General features: G+C 44.6%; 1 protein-coding gene across 7 annotated transcripts in view; it reads right to left on the reverse strand.

The window, feature by feature from the left end:
- Window positions 1-14,069, reverse strand: part of PTPRE (protein tyrosine phosphatase receptor type E) — a 100,828-nt gene that overhangs the window by 76,001 nt on the left and 10,758 nt on the right. The window lies entirely within an intron of this gene.

Genomic DNA, 14,069 nt, shown 5'->3' on the forward strand with positions numbered 1-14,069 from the left:
TTATCACTCCAAAGTCCTGAATGAGCTCCTGGAAGGTCAGGAACCTGCAGAACCGTGCCAAGTTTCAATATCTACCTCACACAAGCTTCCACAGACATGAGCTTATTTGGTAATCGTCTGCATAACAAAATAAATCATTTTTTAAGGGCCTGGGCCAACACAAACAGGAAGAAAACATTGTGTTCAGAGGTCAGGCTCTGCATGTTTTCCAGGGTTTTGATGTCCTAAGGATGTTTGTTAGGATGTTTTGGATGCACACAGAATACAAAATCAGGACTGTGTTAACCAACATCCAGCCCTTGTACTGAATCTTTAAAAAACCCCAACAGAAATTGCTTTTTGATGAATATAAAAAGCTTTGCAAGCCTCACTTATTCCAGCAGACTGCAATTGCTGATGTTCTGACCGTTTGCCTCAAGCACTCGAGGGAGATGAACTTGCAAATGCCACCACAAGTCACTGCAGCAGAAATGCAAACAGCTCAGCCAGGATGCTCCCTGACAGGAGTGCAATTACATCCCAGAGAGTCCACAGCCTCTCCCCAAAACATCAAATAAATAAATAAATAAATAAATAAATAAATAAATGCTTGGATCCAGTTTCTTTGTGCCCCCAAAGGTTTTTTTAATCCCCCTTTCCACCTGACACGAATTAATTGCTTCTACCATAAGGGCTGCACGCCCTGCAAGAAACCTTCCAAGTGATTTTAAAACTGGTCACAGCAAAGCTGAGCTTGGCAAGGAGCTCTGGACACCACTCAGGCCAATCCTTCATGGAAAGCTGGGCTTCAGTTTGGCTTTTCCAGGAACTGTCAAGCAAATTCATCAGTATTTTGTGAGTGTCTTTCAGAACAGTAATTATGAAAATGACTTTTGCTCCGTGCTCATTAAGGAACTTCCTTTCCCACATGACTGAAATGAAAACGCTGTGAGGCACTGCAAGAGGTGAAGCTGCTCCAGACCTGAGCTGGCCAAACCTTTCCTGGCTTATCCTGGGAATCTCCTCACCATGGAAATCTCCATCACCTTTAAAACTGCAGGGAATACCAGTTTGGGGAAGCCTGGGAGGGTTTTATCAAGCCTGGATAATTTACAGGAACTTCTCTTGCCCTGAAGCTGCACATCAGGACGTGACTCAATGGGATTTCCACAACACTCATCTGGTGCTGACACCCTTCCCTGGGCAGCACCACACCAGAAATCCCATTTTCCTGGAGATCCCAATTCACTCTGACACCACAGGGTGGTAGCACCACGACAGGGATGGAGAGCAGAGGGCTCTCACACATTTGGGGTCCCACTCAGCTGCCAGCTGGGGTGTTTGATGTTCCTCTAGGAACACCCAACCTTTCATCCATTCCTCCATTTCACCCAGCCTCCCCAGAGCCCAAAGTCACAAAATCCTCATTTCCAGGACAATAACAATTTGTGCTGGAGCTCCAGCTCCTTGCAGTCATTTCCCAGCATCTGGGTGGATGAAACAATGGAACACAGAGATGCCACACAGATGGCTTAAAAGTCATTTCAAACACCCAACTGTTGTGGGTTTTCACCACAAAGGCAGAAATTGGCTCTCAATAAAGCTGGGTGTGGATGGCTGCCGCCAACTCCATCATCCCAACAGCCTAAAATTCCACAAGAATCACCCTGAACACAGCCCCAAATTATGATTTACAGAGCAACAGAACACAGTGGTTCCAGAGATGGTTATAGCCATCTTTTTAATTTTTACTCAGTGTAAGAATCACTTCAAAATAAGAAAAAAAATTAAAGGCCTGCCCAGCTTTACTTTCTAAGCCTCATTTGTACTTTGAATGTCGAGTTTTTCTACAGCCTAATGTATTTCTACATGGATTCTCAGGTCAAAGTCTGCAAGCAACTTCTCATTAGAAAAAATGAGAAACCATTCCAGACCTGAAGAAAGATTCACCCATCAGGAATCTGTTCCAGGATGTGACACAGCAGGGAGAAGAAGGAAGGAGACACTTTGCCTTGTGTGTCTCACTGAGGTTGTTCCAAACACCAGCTTCCAGCTAATCACCTGTATTGATCAGCTTTAGCAGCAAAGAACACTGAGAATTCATGGGTTTGACTGCAGAGCAAGAGATGAATATGAGGTTTGGGAAATGAGGGTGGAATAAAAACAAACAAACCCAAAGCCTCAAACTGAAACGCTCAAGTGCTGCCCCATCCCTGGAAGTGTCCAAGGCCAGGTTGGACAGGGCTTGGAGCAACCTGGGATGGTGGAAGGTGTCCCTGCCCATGCAAAGATTATTACATTTCAAAGTTAAATCCCAAAAAACCCAAAATCTCACGTTCTGCAAGTGCTGAGCACAGCCCTGTGCACCCCTCCAAGGATCTCTGTGCCCTCCTCATGAGCAGCTCCTCCGCAGGAGCAAACACTGCTGCATTCATGTAGGGAACAAAAGCATTATTATGGGAAAATCTGCTGCCCACAGCTCTGCTGTGACATCCTCAAAAAGGGCTTTTGCTTCCCCAAACTTCAACAGGGGAATTTCAGACACTCTGCAAGCAAGCAGAAGTTTCAGGTTTTCTTCTTTGAGAGCAAAAGAGCCATTTTTTTTTAATAAGACATAACTTTTTTAGGAAATAACCATCTTTATATTTTGTTCTGCTTTCCCCTCTTGAATATCAGATATTAAAAACTCATGGCACAGTCCCTGAATTTCTACAACTGCCTGAAAGCACATGGGGAAATTGTGCCTCCAGCAGACTGGAGGGAGGGCTTACAAAATGTGCCAGCCCTAAATCAGAGCTGTCCAAACTCACAGAACCATGGAATTGTTTAGGCTGGAAAAACCCTCCAAGTCTAACCATGGTCCCCAAGGCCACCACTGCCCCATGTCCCACATCCACAGGGTTTTTAAATCCCTCCAGGGATGGGGACTCCACCACTGCCAGCGCTGGGATTCCTTTCCCTAAAGGAGTTTTCCCAAATATCCGCCCTAAACCTCTCCTGGCACAACCTGAGGTCATTTCCTCTTGTGCTGCCCCTTGTTCCTTGGGACAACAGACCAACCCCCTCCTCACAAGAGCATGATAAAAATCTCAGAATCTCCTCTGCCAGGATTTGTTCTTCTCCCAAAACAAGGATGTAGCAACTTTTCAAGGCTCTGGAAAAATTCCCTGCTCCTGCCAGCCTCCCCCTCTCTGTTGTTCCTCTGCGACCTCAGCTGGGGCATCAAATTCACCCCTGAAACTGCATTTTCCATAATATTCCCTGGATTTCCTCAGGTTTCTGTGCTGATCCAGGGTTTATGCCTCAGCAAATAACCAACAAGAAAGAAACCACCAGAAAAGTCCCTCAAAAAAAGTAAAAAAAACCCTATTTCTTCTCCTCCTCAATAGTTATTATATTTAATTTATGATAATTAAATTGCAGCAGTCTTATTTAGGAAAGGGTTATCTTCATTTTTTTAATATCTACATTGCATTAAGGTCAACTATTTAAAAGATAATTAACATAACTCTATTTACAAGCTATGCAACACTCTCCATTTTAATCCACCATTTCCTTTGGGAATTTCAATAGGGGAGTTTCCCTTGGGAAATGCAATAGGTGCATTTCCTTCGTGAAAAAAAAGAAAAATAAGAAGAAAAATAAAAAGGTATTTACGAGACTTTTTTTTTCCTTTCCAACTGAATGAGGTTGCAAAAACAAAGCCCTGGCTATTTAAATCTCGTATCAGATAAGCTATTTATGGCAGGGCAGTGTTTACACTTTGGACTACAACTCATTGAGAAGATGAACAGCAGCAGTGCTTGAAAAGCTGCTCTGTAATTGGGATCTGAGGCTCTAAAACAACCAAAAAAAAGGCAAAACTCTCCTTGATCCTCAGCTTCCAGGTGAAATCTCAGCACCACATGAATATGCAATTTGTATTTTATACAAACAGCATCACAAGTTTGTGAGGCGCCTCGGGACCTGTGAAGAAGGCACGGAATAAATGAAAATCATTTTAATTAAAAGCAAATTAAAGGGTCCTCTAATCCAGGCTGCAGCAGCAAATCCGGGGAGAGTTTTTAGGCTGAGGCTCCTTGAAGTTCCCCGGCTTCCAACCCTCCCTAATTCCACTTTCCTTCCCTGACTCCCCCCAAAGGAGGCTCGGAAACGGCACGAGATCAGGTTTATTATGAAAATTCTGCTCCAGTTGCTAAAAAAAGCTTTTGCTCCAGTTTCTCAGTGGCCAGGGGCGCTGGCACCCTGGCAGAGCAAATAATAAAGGAATGACAAAAGCAACGTTTGTGCTCTCTGCAGGGGGAAAGAAGAGATAAAATTCCATTTTAGCCTTTGAAGAAGTCGTTTCAGCACTGATTAGGAAAGTTGGAGTTCTCCTCCTTGACAGGAGCCTTTGGAAATGCAGCTCAAAAAAATCAACTAAGTAACCACGAAGGGAAATGTTATCACAGGAATGGCTTCAGATTAGAGAAGTTGCAAGGAAGGAGAATGTGGACAACTAAAATGAAATTATTCCTGTGCTCTTTTTCACTGCTTCAGATTAGAGAAGTCACAAGGAAGGAGAATGTAGAAAACTAAAATGAAATTATTCCTGAGCCCTTTTTCACTGCTGTTCCTGAATCAGAAGGATGTTACTGAGAAAATCTCCCTGGTTTTTTCCCCCTGCCTGTCCCCAGCTCACCGTTGCCAATCCAATAAATTCCAGAATGAATTTACAAACGCTCCCAAAAATAAACAGGAAGCTAAACCCAGTCATAGTGTTTATTTCTGTCTAAAAGGCATTTTAATATGTATTTATCTCCTTAAATAACTGAATTCCTCTGCTACGAGGAAAAAAAAGCCCACAAAAATCTCAACCTTGAGGGAAAGAATCCAAACAACTGAACAAGAGGAACAGAAAAAAAGAGGAAAAAAATGGGCAAAACGCCTGGAGAAACTCTGCTTTGATTTTGACACATGGGAATAAATGGGAAAAAAAATATTCGGCTAACCCTTCTTTTAATCAAAACATCTTCCATCTCGTGTGCAAATTTCAACAGCTGAGAAAGCATCCTACTCAATCTCCCCAAAGTGGTGTCAGCGTGTTTTATGTAAATACTGCTTAACAAGGGATGGGTGTTTGCAGCAAACATTCTGAGCTCTGCTCTAGGAGCTCTGGAGGCACCTCTGGATCAGAGCAATTGGAATTCTGGAGAGGATAACAGGAGAGGTGCACACAGGAAAGGTGGTTTTTCCTTTAAATAGGATGTGTTTGTTAATGAGGAGTTTTCAGTGGTTATTTAATAAATTAACAGGAGGAAAACTCGGTGACTCAGCTCAGCACCAATCTGTGGCACAGAACATATTGGGAACAACTTTAAAAGCCTGGAAATAAATTGGATTTGGTGACATTGTCACCCTGAAAGGGGCCTGGGACCGGGGCAGCTCCCTGGGACAGAGCTGGGACACAACAGGACCAGCTCCTGCTCTCCAAGGGGACATCCAGGGAAAGCAGCAAATTCCTGACAGAATTTGGGGTTTGGGCAATGCCCCACCTGCCCATGGGCACTGCTGGCACTGCTCCCCCAGCCCTGTGCCCTCCTCTTTGCACTGACCCAGCAAAAACGGGAATTCATTCTTCTGCTCTGCTTCTGAGCTTTGGTCTCCATGGGTACCTACAGATACGGGGGCACCACTTGGGATGAGGCCACATGAACCACCCCACAGCCATCTACAGCACCCCAGGGCAATCCCATAACCATCTAAACCACCCCACAGCCATCTACAGCACCCCATGGCAATTCCATAACCATCTAAACCACCCCACAGCCATCTATAGCACCCCAGGGCAATCCCATAACCATCTAAACCACCCCACAGCCATCTACAGCACCCCATGGCAATCCCATAACCATCTAAACCACCCCACAGCCATCTACAGCACCCCAGGGCAATCCCATAACCATCTAAACCATCCCATAGCCATCTACAGCACCCCAGGGCAATCCCACAACCATCTAAACCATCCCACAGCCATCTACAGCACCCCAGGGCAATCCCATAACCATCTAAAGCACCCCATGGCAATTCCATAACCATCTAAACCATCCCACAGCCCTCTAGAGCACCCCAGGGCAATCCCATAACCATCTAAACCATCCCATAAACACCTACAGCACCCCATGGCAATCACTTAACCATCTAAACCACCCCAGGGCAATCCCATAACCATCTATAAACTATCCCACAGCCATCTACAGCACCTCACGGCAATCCCATAAACATCTAAACCACCCCATGGCAATCCCATAACCATCTACAGCACCTCACAGCAATCCTATAACCATCTAAACCATCCCACAGCCATCTAAACCACCCCATGGCAACCCCATAACCATCTAAACCATCCCACAGCCATCTGCAGCACCTCAGGGCAATCCCATAACCATCTACAGCACCCCATGGCAACCCCTTAACCATCTAAACCACCCCATGGCAATCCCATACACATCTAAACCACCCCACGGCAATCCTATAACCATCTAAACCACCCCACAGCCATCTACAGCACCCCAGGGCAATCCCATAACCATCTACAGCACCCCATGGCAATCCCATAGCCATCTACAGCATCCCAGGGCAATCCCATACCCACCTACAGCACCCCAGGGCAATCCCATAACCATCTACAGCACTTCATGGCAATCCCATACACATCTAAACCATCCCACAGCCATCTACAGCACCCCAGGGCAATCCCATAACCATCTAAACCATCCCACAGCCATCTGCAGCACCTCATGGCAATCCCATAAACATCTAAACCACCTCATAACCATCTAAGCCACTCCACAGCCACCCCACAGCCATCTAAAAGATCCCACAGCCACCTAAAACACCCAATAGCCACCCCATAGCCATCTAAACCACCTCATAAAGACCTAAAATACCTCATAACGACCTAAGACACCCCATAACCACCTTGTAATGATCTAAAACACCCCACAGACAGCCCATAACCATGTAAACCACCTCACAGCAATCTACAACACCCAGCAGCTGCCTCACAAGGATCTGAACCACCCCAAAGCCATATAAAGCACCCTAGAGCCATCCAAGAGGCATCTGAAACACCCCATAAACATCATAGAACATGCCACGGCCACAGAAAATCAATCTAAAATACCCCATAGTCATCTAAAACACCCTAAAAGACATTCAAAAGACCACATAGTCCCCTAAAACACCCCACAACCATCCCACAGCCACCTTAAACATCCCACAGCCACCTAAACCAGCCCATAGTCATCTAAAACACCCTAAAAGCCATTTAAAACACCACATAGTCCCCTAAAACACCCCATAACCATCCTATAACCCTTTAAGGCATCCCAAAGCCACCTAAGACCCCCATAACCACCCCTTAGTCATCTAAAACACCCTAAAAGCCATTTAAACACCTCATAGTCCCCTAAAACACCCCATAACCACCCCATAGCCATCTAAAACACCCTAAAAGCCACCTAAAACACCTCATAGTCTGCTAAAACACCCCACAACCATCCCATAACCCTCTAAAGCACCCCACAGGCACCTAAAACACCCCAAAGGCACCTAAAACACCCCACAGCATTAGGGAAATGTTCTTTTCACCATTACACAGAGCAGGCACAGCTCCCAGCACTGGAAAAACCAGCGTGCAGCACGTGCAGGAATACAAACAGCACAAAAACAACCACAAAGATCAAAGGATTTCTGTTTTCCAACCTTCCTCTCCTGTCCCCTCCCCTCCCTCTGCAGCTGAGAACTCCCTCAGCCACCCTGCACCAGTGTTTGCTGTGCCAGGCCAGGAGAATATCTGGGTTAAAAGAAATAAATTCATTTTAAAGTGAGGATGGCAAAAGCGCTGCAGAAGGAAACATTTCCCTGATGGGATTTACAGCCTGAAAAAAATGTTCTACATCCTCAGAGAGCAGCAGCTCAGGGGCATGGATAAGTAGCTGAGAACAGGCAAAAACCTGTTAACAATTTTTGGAAGACAGAATTCTTCTGGAAGAAGACACTGACATAACCACAACATCCTTCACTCAGAGCAGCAGCAACTCATTTATTTCAGATCTGTCTGTCTCTGGTTAGTTTTTAACTTGTCACGTCTAAAATCTCTGTCCCATCCTGGTTCAAGGGGACACAAGGGAAGACAAACAGAGCAGGCAGGGATGGGTGAGGCAGCTCCTGATGGAGCCAGGCAAGGGCAGGTCCTGCTCCATCCCCACCTGCAGCTCAAGGAGGGCACAGACTGCACAAAATTTTGCCCAGTGTGAGGGAAGAGAAGCACAAACCCCCTTGCACAGACTTCCCAATAATTTTGCCCAGTGTGAGGGAACAGAAGCACAAACCCCCTTGCACAGACTTCCCAATAATTTTGCCCAGTGTGATGGAAGAGCAGCACAAACCCCCTTGCACAGACTTCCCAAAATTTTGCCCAGTGTGATGGAAGAGCAGCACAAACCCCCTTCCCACCCTGCAATCCACATCAGATCCCTGCAAAGAGTGAATTTCCTTCAATTCCCCCTTCCACATCCCACATAATACAACTCCACTCCACCAGCAGCAGAGTCTGTGTTCAATATGATTAAAGGATGCATTTTTCCATCAGCTGGAGCCACAGAAAAGCTGTTCCCAAAGCGATAACACCAGGCTGGGGATGGCAATTCCTATTTTCACTCTGCTCAGAATGTTATCAGCGCGGAGGAAAGGGAACTTCCAGATAAGCACACACAATCTCTCCTGCCTGAGGCACTGAGCTTTATCTCGGGGGTTTCTCACAATCACACACCTCAGCTGCAGGAAACATCTGAGGATTGCCCTCATCTCCATCCTCCAGCCCCTCCTCAGCCCCAGCCATTCCAGGATCCACCAGCAGGACTCAAGGAGCTCTTCTGTCACTTTGTGATGAGCAGGAGATGAGACTTCCCCCCCACAACTGTCAATCTTCATTACCCAAGTCCTGTGATGCCAAGCTCACCCACAGCCTTTTCCTCCTTTAGTTTTTAGGATTAACATGATGTGAATACAAGATTTCTCTGCCTTCCAACTTCCCATACTGAGCCCAGTGGAGAGGACCTGTCCTTGGAGAAGTGCACAGGAAGGAGGGCAGCATCCTCCAGAGGTGCTCTGAGGAGCAGAAATGGGTTCCAAGTTTGTTTTCTCTAATACTGAGAGATAAATTAAAAGTTGTTGCCCTCAGGGAGCATTTCTTGTTTGCATTTACATAAAATTTCCTTCATTTGAAGATTTTGGGTATGTCCTACAGGGATCTGACCTTTTTGCTTGGATGCTGCTTATCCTAAGCCCTTCCTCCAGAAGCCAGCCCAACAATTTGTCCAGTGTGGGAGATGAAAACTCAGATTTGTATCAATTTTTGCTTATTTCAGCCATTCTTCAGTACAATGACCCAGAAAGAAATGGTGAATTCCATCCTTCCCTAAGTCCTTGTTCCTGCTGGCTCCAGGAGCACTCAGATGTTCCTGTTCAAAGGCTGGATAAACAGCCAGAAATCCAGATGCAAAACAAAAACTACCAGTGGGAGGCTGAAACAAAAATGGATAAAACTCCTCACAAAAACACAAGACTCTCACTGTTCTGCAAATACTGAGGAGGAAGGAGCTGTAGAACTCCAAGCTGAAACACAAAACCTGTTGGAACCCTGGATGCTGAGAATTTTAAACTTTCTGTGCTGAAGGGCACAGACCCACAAGAAAATACTAAATTTGACCTGAGGCTTTGGAGAAGTATTCCAAAACTGATTGATAGCACTGGGATTGTGGGTGTGGAGTTTGATTAGAAGTGTGTGATATCACAGGGTGGAAAATTTGTAGTTTAAGGGTTTAGAATATAGTAATATATATGGGGAAAGATGGAGGTTTTAGGGTGGAGGCTGCTCCTCCTTTTTCTTCATGGGTTTGGGTGGTATTTTGTAATTGGACAGAAAAGTCCACAGTGTGGACTCTGAGTGATTAGTTATTGGGTTAAAAATGAAAATAATTTAGGTGTCATTTCTTAATTTGACAGTTTAGCCTTAAAAGGCCTTGTAACAAGAGAGAGCCATTTTGTAATTGTTAGTAGAATGCTGTAGAACTCACTACTTTAAAACAGAAAAGAAATAATAAACACCTGAGCTGAACACGAACTTTCCTCTCAAGTGCCTTCAACCCCAACCTTGACAGAAGAAGAAAAAAGAAGGCAAGAACCAGCAAAAATGGATATGGGAAAATATTCAGAGAGCTCCAGGAGCTGCTCAGGGCTGAGGATGACAACAAGGGCAGAGATTTCTGTCACCTGCAGACTGCCAGGACTTCCAGTGCATGACACATTTTTACAGAGAAGTCCACAAATGACAGGGATTTAATCTAGAAGCAGACTGGATTCTCCATATGGGAGAAATGGAAAATGGGAAATGGATTTATAGAAGATTTTCAAAGCTTGACAGAAGGTTCACATAGCGTATTTCTGTATATAAACTGTGAGATAAGAAATACTAACTTAGAAATGCTATAGAATAGGATGGACATTGTTGAGAGAGAAATGAACTAGAATCAAGTTTTAGAGGGCGGCCTTATTTATAAGACTCGATATTTTAGAGAAATAGAACTATGAAAAAGACATTGTAGCAAGACTCACAACACTAATTTCAAGTAATTAACTTTTAACCATTTACAACATAGTGTAAATGAAGCTAATAAACCAAGAAACACTTATAATGTATAGTAATTAAAAAATAGTTAATTCTAATTGCAGTGGCGTAAATTATAACATCTGTATTGTCTCACTCTTCACATAAAACAGAAAAGGAAATTAAAGTTTTTAAACCACCTCTCAGTTGCCTCGTCTCTAAGTCAGGAAAAGGCTGAATCCAACATCCAGAGGCTCCCACTCCTTCAGTGGTGGAGAGTTATGGCCAGCTTTTGGCACAGGCTCTGTTTCTCCACAAAGAAAACACCCTCGGTGACTTTGCTGCTTCTGAAAGGCTCAAATAACAGAGCCTGTCTTTCAGATGAACTTTTCTCTCAAAGCCTGCTGGTCAGATGTGCCTACCCAGATGGATTCAGCGATGAACAACACAGAGCTGGGAATCCAGCAGCTCAGAAAGGCCTTGGATGCTTTTGGGCAGCCACAGCTGCTCTGGGCACAGCACCCAAGGCCTTTCTGAGCTGATGGATGCCCAGCTTGGAATTATGGAAAGGTTTGGGTTGGAAGGGACCTCAAAATCATCCCCTTCCACCCCAGCCATGGCAGGGACACCTCCCACTGTCCCAGGTGCTCCCAGCCCCAGTGTCCAGCCTGGCCTTGGGCACTGCCAGGGATCCAGGAGCAGCCACAGCTGCTCTGGGCACCTGTGCCAGGGCCTCAACCAAGAATCCTTCCCAATATCCAATCCAAATCAACCCTCTTCCATCTTAAAGCCATTCCCTGTGTCCTGTCCTTCCATCCCTGATCCCCAGTCCCTCTCCAGCTCTCCCCTTCAGGCCCTGGCAGGGCTCTGAGCTCTCCCTGTTGCCTTCTCCTCTCCAGGTGAGCACCCCCAGCTCTCCAGCCCGGCTCCAGCCCTCAGAGCACCTTCACAGCTTCCTCTGGATCACTCCAGCAGCTCCACATCCCTACCCATAACTGGTTCATTCCCAGCTCCATTAATTATTTCACAATTACAGCAACACAGAGTAAATATTTCATCCCAAGATCAGCACAAGCCTTGCTGAAACAGAGCTGTAGAGCCTCAGTTGGCTCCTGGCGGGTCCTCGTGGGCCACGGGCAGCTGAGGTCAACTCAGCAAGAACACGCAACACATTTGTTCCTTTTGTTCTGCACAAACACCAGGACAGGACAGCAAAATGAAAACCAGCAGAACTGTCCTTTTCAATCTCACAGGAAAAATGTTATTGGAGACATCAGTGGCCAGGAGGTCTCTCCCAAGGAGAGGAGCAGAACATGAGGCGTGACAAGGCCCAGGCCCAGCCCACCCACACACACACTGCTCAGCATTCGCTGCAAGAAAACTGCTCCTTCTCCTGGAAAACAGCCTCAGAAAACTCCCCAAATCTGCTCAATTAAACCAGGCTGGAGGGAAATCCAAGTGCTTTCCTTGAGGCTGCAGCGAGGGATCCCTGCCTGCTCCAGGGCATGCAGCTAACACCAAAGTGCATTTAAAATAAAGCCTTGACAGGAACGCGGAGGAGAAATTTGCTGACATTATGAGAGGGTGAAAGGAGGAATAATTTGGATTTGGATGTCTGGATCACTGTGGTGGTGTTCACAGGGGTCCCAGGAAGAGGGAAGAGAGGAGGATCTGACTCCATGTTTCAGAAGGCTGATTTATTATCTTATGATATATATTATATTAAAACTATACTAAAAGAATAAAAGATAAGATTTCATCAGAAGGCTGGCTAAGAATAGAAAGGAATGATAATAAAATCTTGTGACTGACCAGAGAGTCCAAGCCAGCTGACTGTGATTGGCCATTAATCAGAAACAACCACATGAGACCAATCCCAGATGCACCTGTTGCATTCCACAACAGCAGATAATCAATGTTTGCATTTTGTTCCTGAGGCCTCCCAGCTTCTCAGGAGGAAAAATCCTAAGGAAAGGATTTTTCATAAAACATGTCTTGTGACAGATCACAAAGCCAGGATATAACTTTAGGCCTCTCCAGGATCCAGGATTTTGAAGATTCCTCATCCATTCAGATCCAAGTGGAAAGTCTGAAAGAGGTTTTAAAGACTTGATCCTGCCTGGCCAAAAACTCATGGACAAACACTCACGACAATCTCAAACAACACCAGCAGAGACATTCCCAAAAGAAGGAAAATTCCCAAAATAAGGAAAGCTAGTGATCCACTTGGAATTTTCTTACCCTGCCCAGGGCATCAGGTCAGATATATTAAAGGCTATTTCAAAATAAAATGCAGTGGGAGCATCCCAGAGGCCCAATAACAATATCATTTCTCCATTGTCCAGACTTTGTTTGCTTGGAAACAAAGCACACAGATGATTTTAGCATTCCAGAAATTTATAAACAGGGGATGCCTTGTTTCCTACAGAAAGCCACATCAGCAGAACTGTGTTTAATACCTGCTTGCACAATTTGGGGAAAACGAGATAAATAAAAAGCTCTCAAGGAATCCAGGAACAAACAAAATGGGCTGTAGGGATTCTGTATGGAGAAATCTTCTTTTTGGGACCCAACACCACCAGGGCATTGCTGCCATAAACACAAATCTCACTCAATTATTTAAATTTGATCATAATTAAAATAAAATTTAAAAAATCCAAGTAAAGAAACACACCAACACTGCTGCCCCAACGACCTCAAAATTCACTTTACTACAACAATTACCAATTGCCACTATCTACTATCCTGATACAACCAGAAAGAACTCTGCATTTACCATGCCTCAGGCCTGAAGCTATTTTAAGGAGCTGTTATTTCCCAAATTCCTATAGCAAAACATCCCGTGTTGCAATTAGACAAGAGTTACAGCTTTTAAATGCTCTGATCAAAGAGCAACGACATGATGCAATTGTTTAGATGTTTCCAGGGAGATTTAAAAAGCCAGAAAACACCTGGTGGTTTTAAGAGGTCCTCATGGGAGTTCTTAAACACAGAGCTGGAAATTACACAAATGCCTCTGTGGTTTCTGAGTGTTTTCAGCCTTGCAAATTAACAGAATCTCTTTAATACCTTTGATAATTTATTAGCTCCTGCTGCAAACCCCTAAGCAGCAAATCCCTGATGCCACCAATTCTGCAAATGCATTGCTGCCTGTGATATTGCTGTGCTGCATCACTCTGATTATTGATCTGAGGGGCTGAAAGCAGCTTGAAAAGTTCCTGTTCTGCCTGAAATCACATTATTTTGCCATGTTTACATCCCATTTTATATAGGTTTACACATGCATCCCATCCCCCATTTTATATAGGTTTACACATGCATTGATGAATTGTGTAATGTGTAAACCCATATAAAATTATAATAACTAGAATATATAATAACTATATTATATATATAACTGCTATAATGTATAATGGTTATAATATAAAATAACTGTAAT

Source organism: Zonotrichia leucophrys, chromosome 6 (genome assembly GCF_028769735.1).
Source record: "Zonotrichia leucophrys gambelii isolate GWCS_2022_RI chromosome 6, RI_Zleu_2.0, whole genome shotgun sequence".
Lineage (NCBI taxonomy): Eukaryota > Metazoa > Chordata > Aves > Passeriformes > Passerellidae > Zonotrichia > Zonotrichia leucophrys.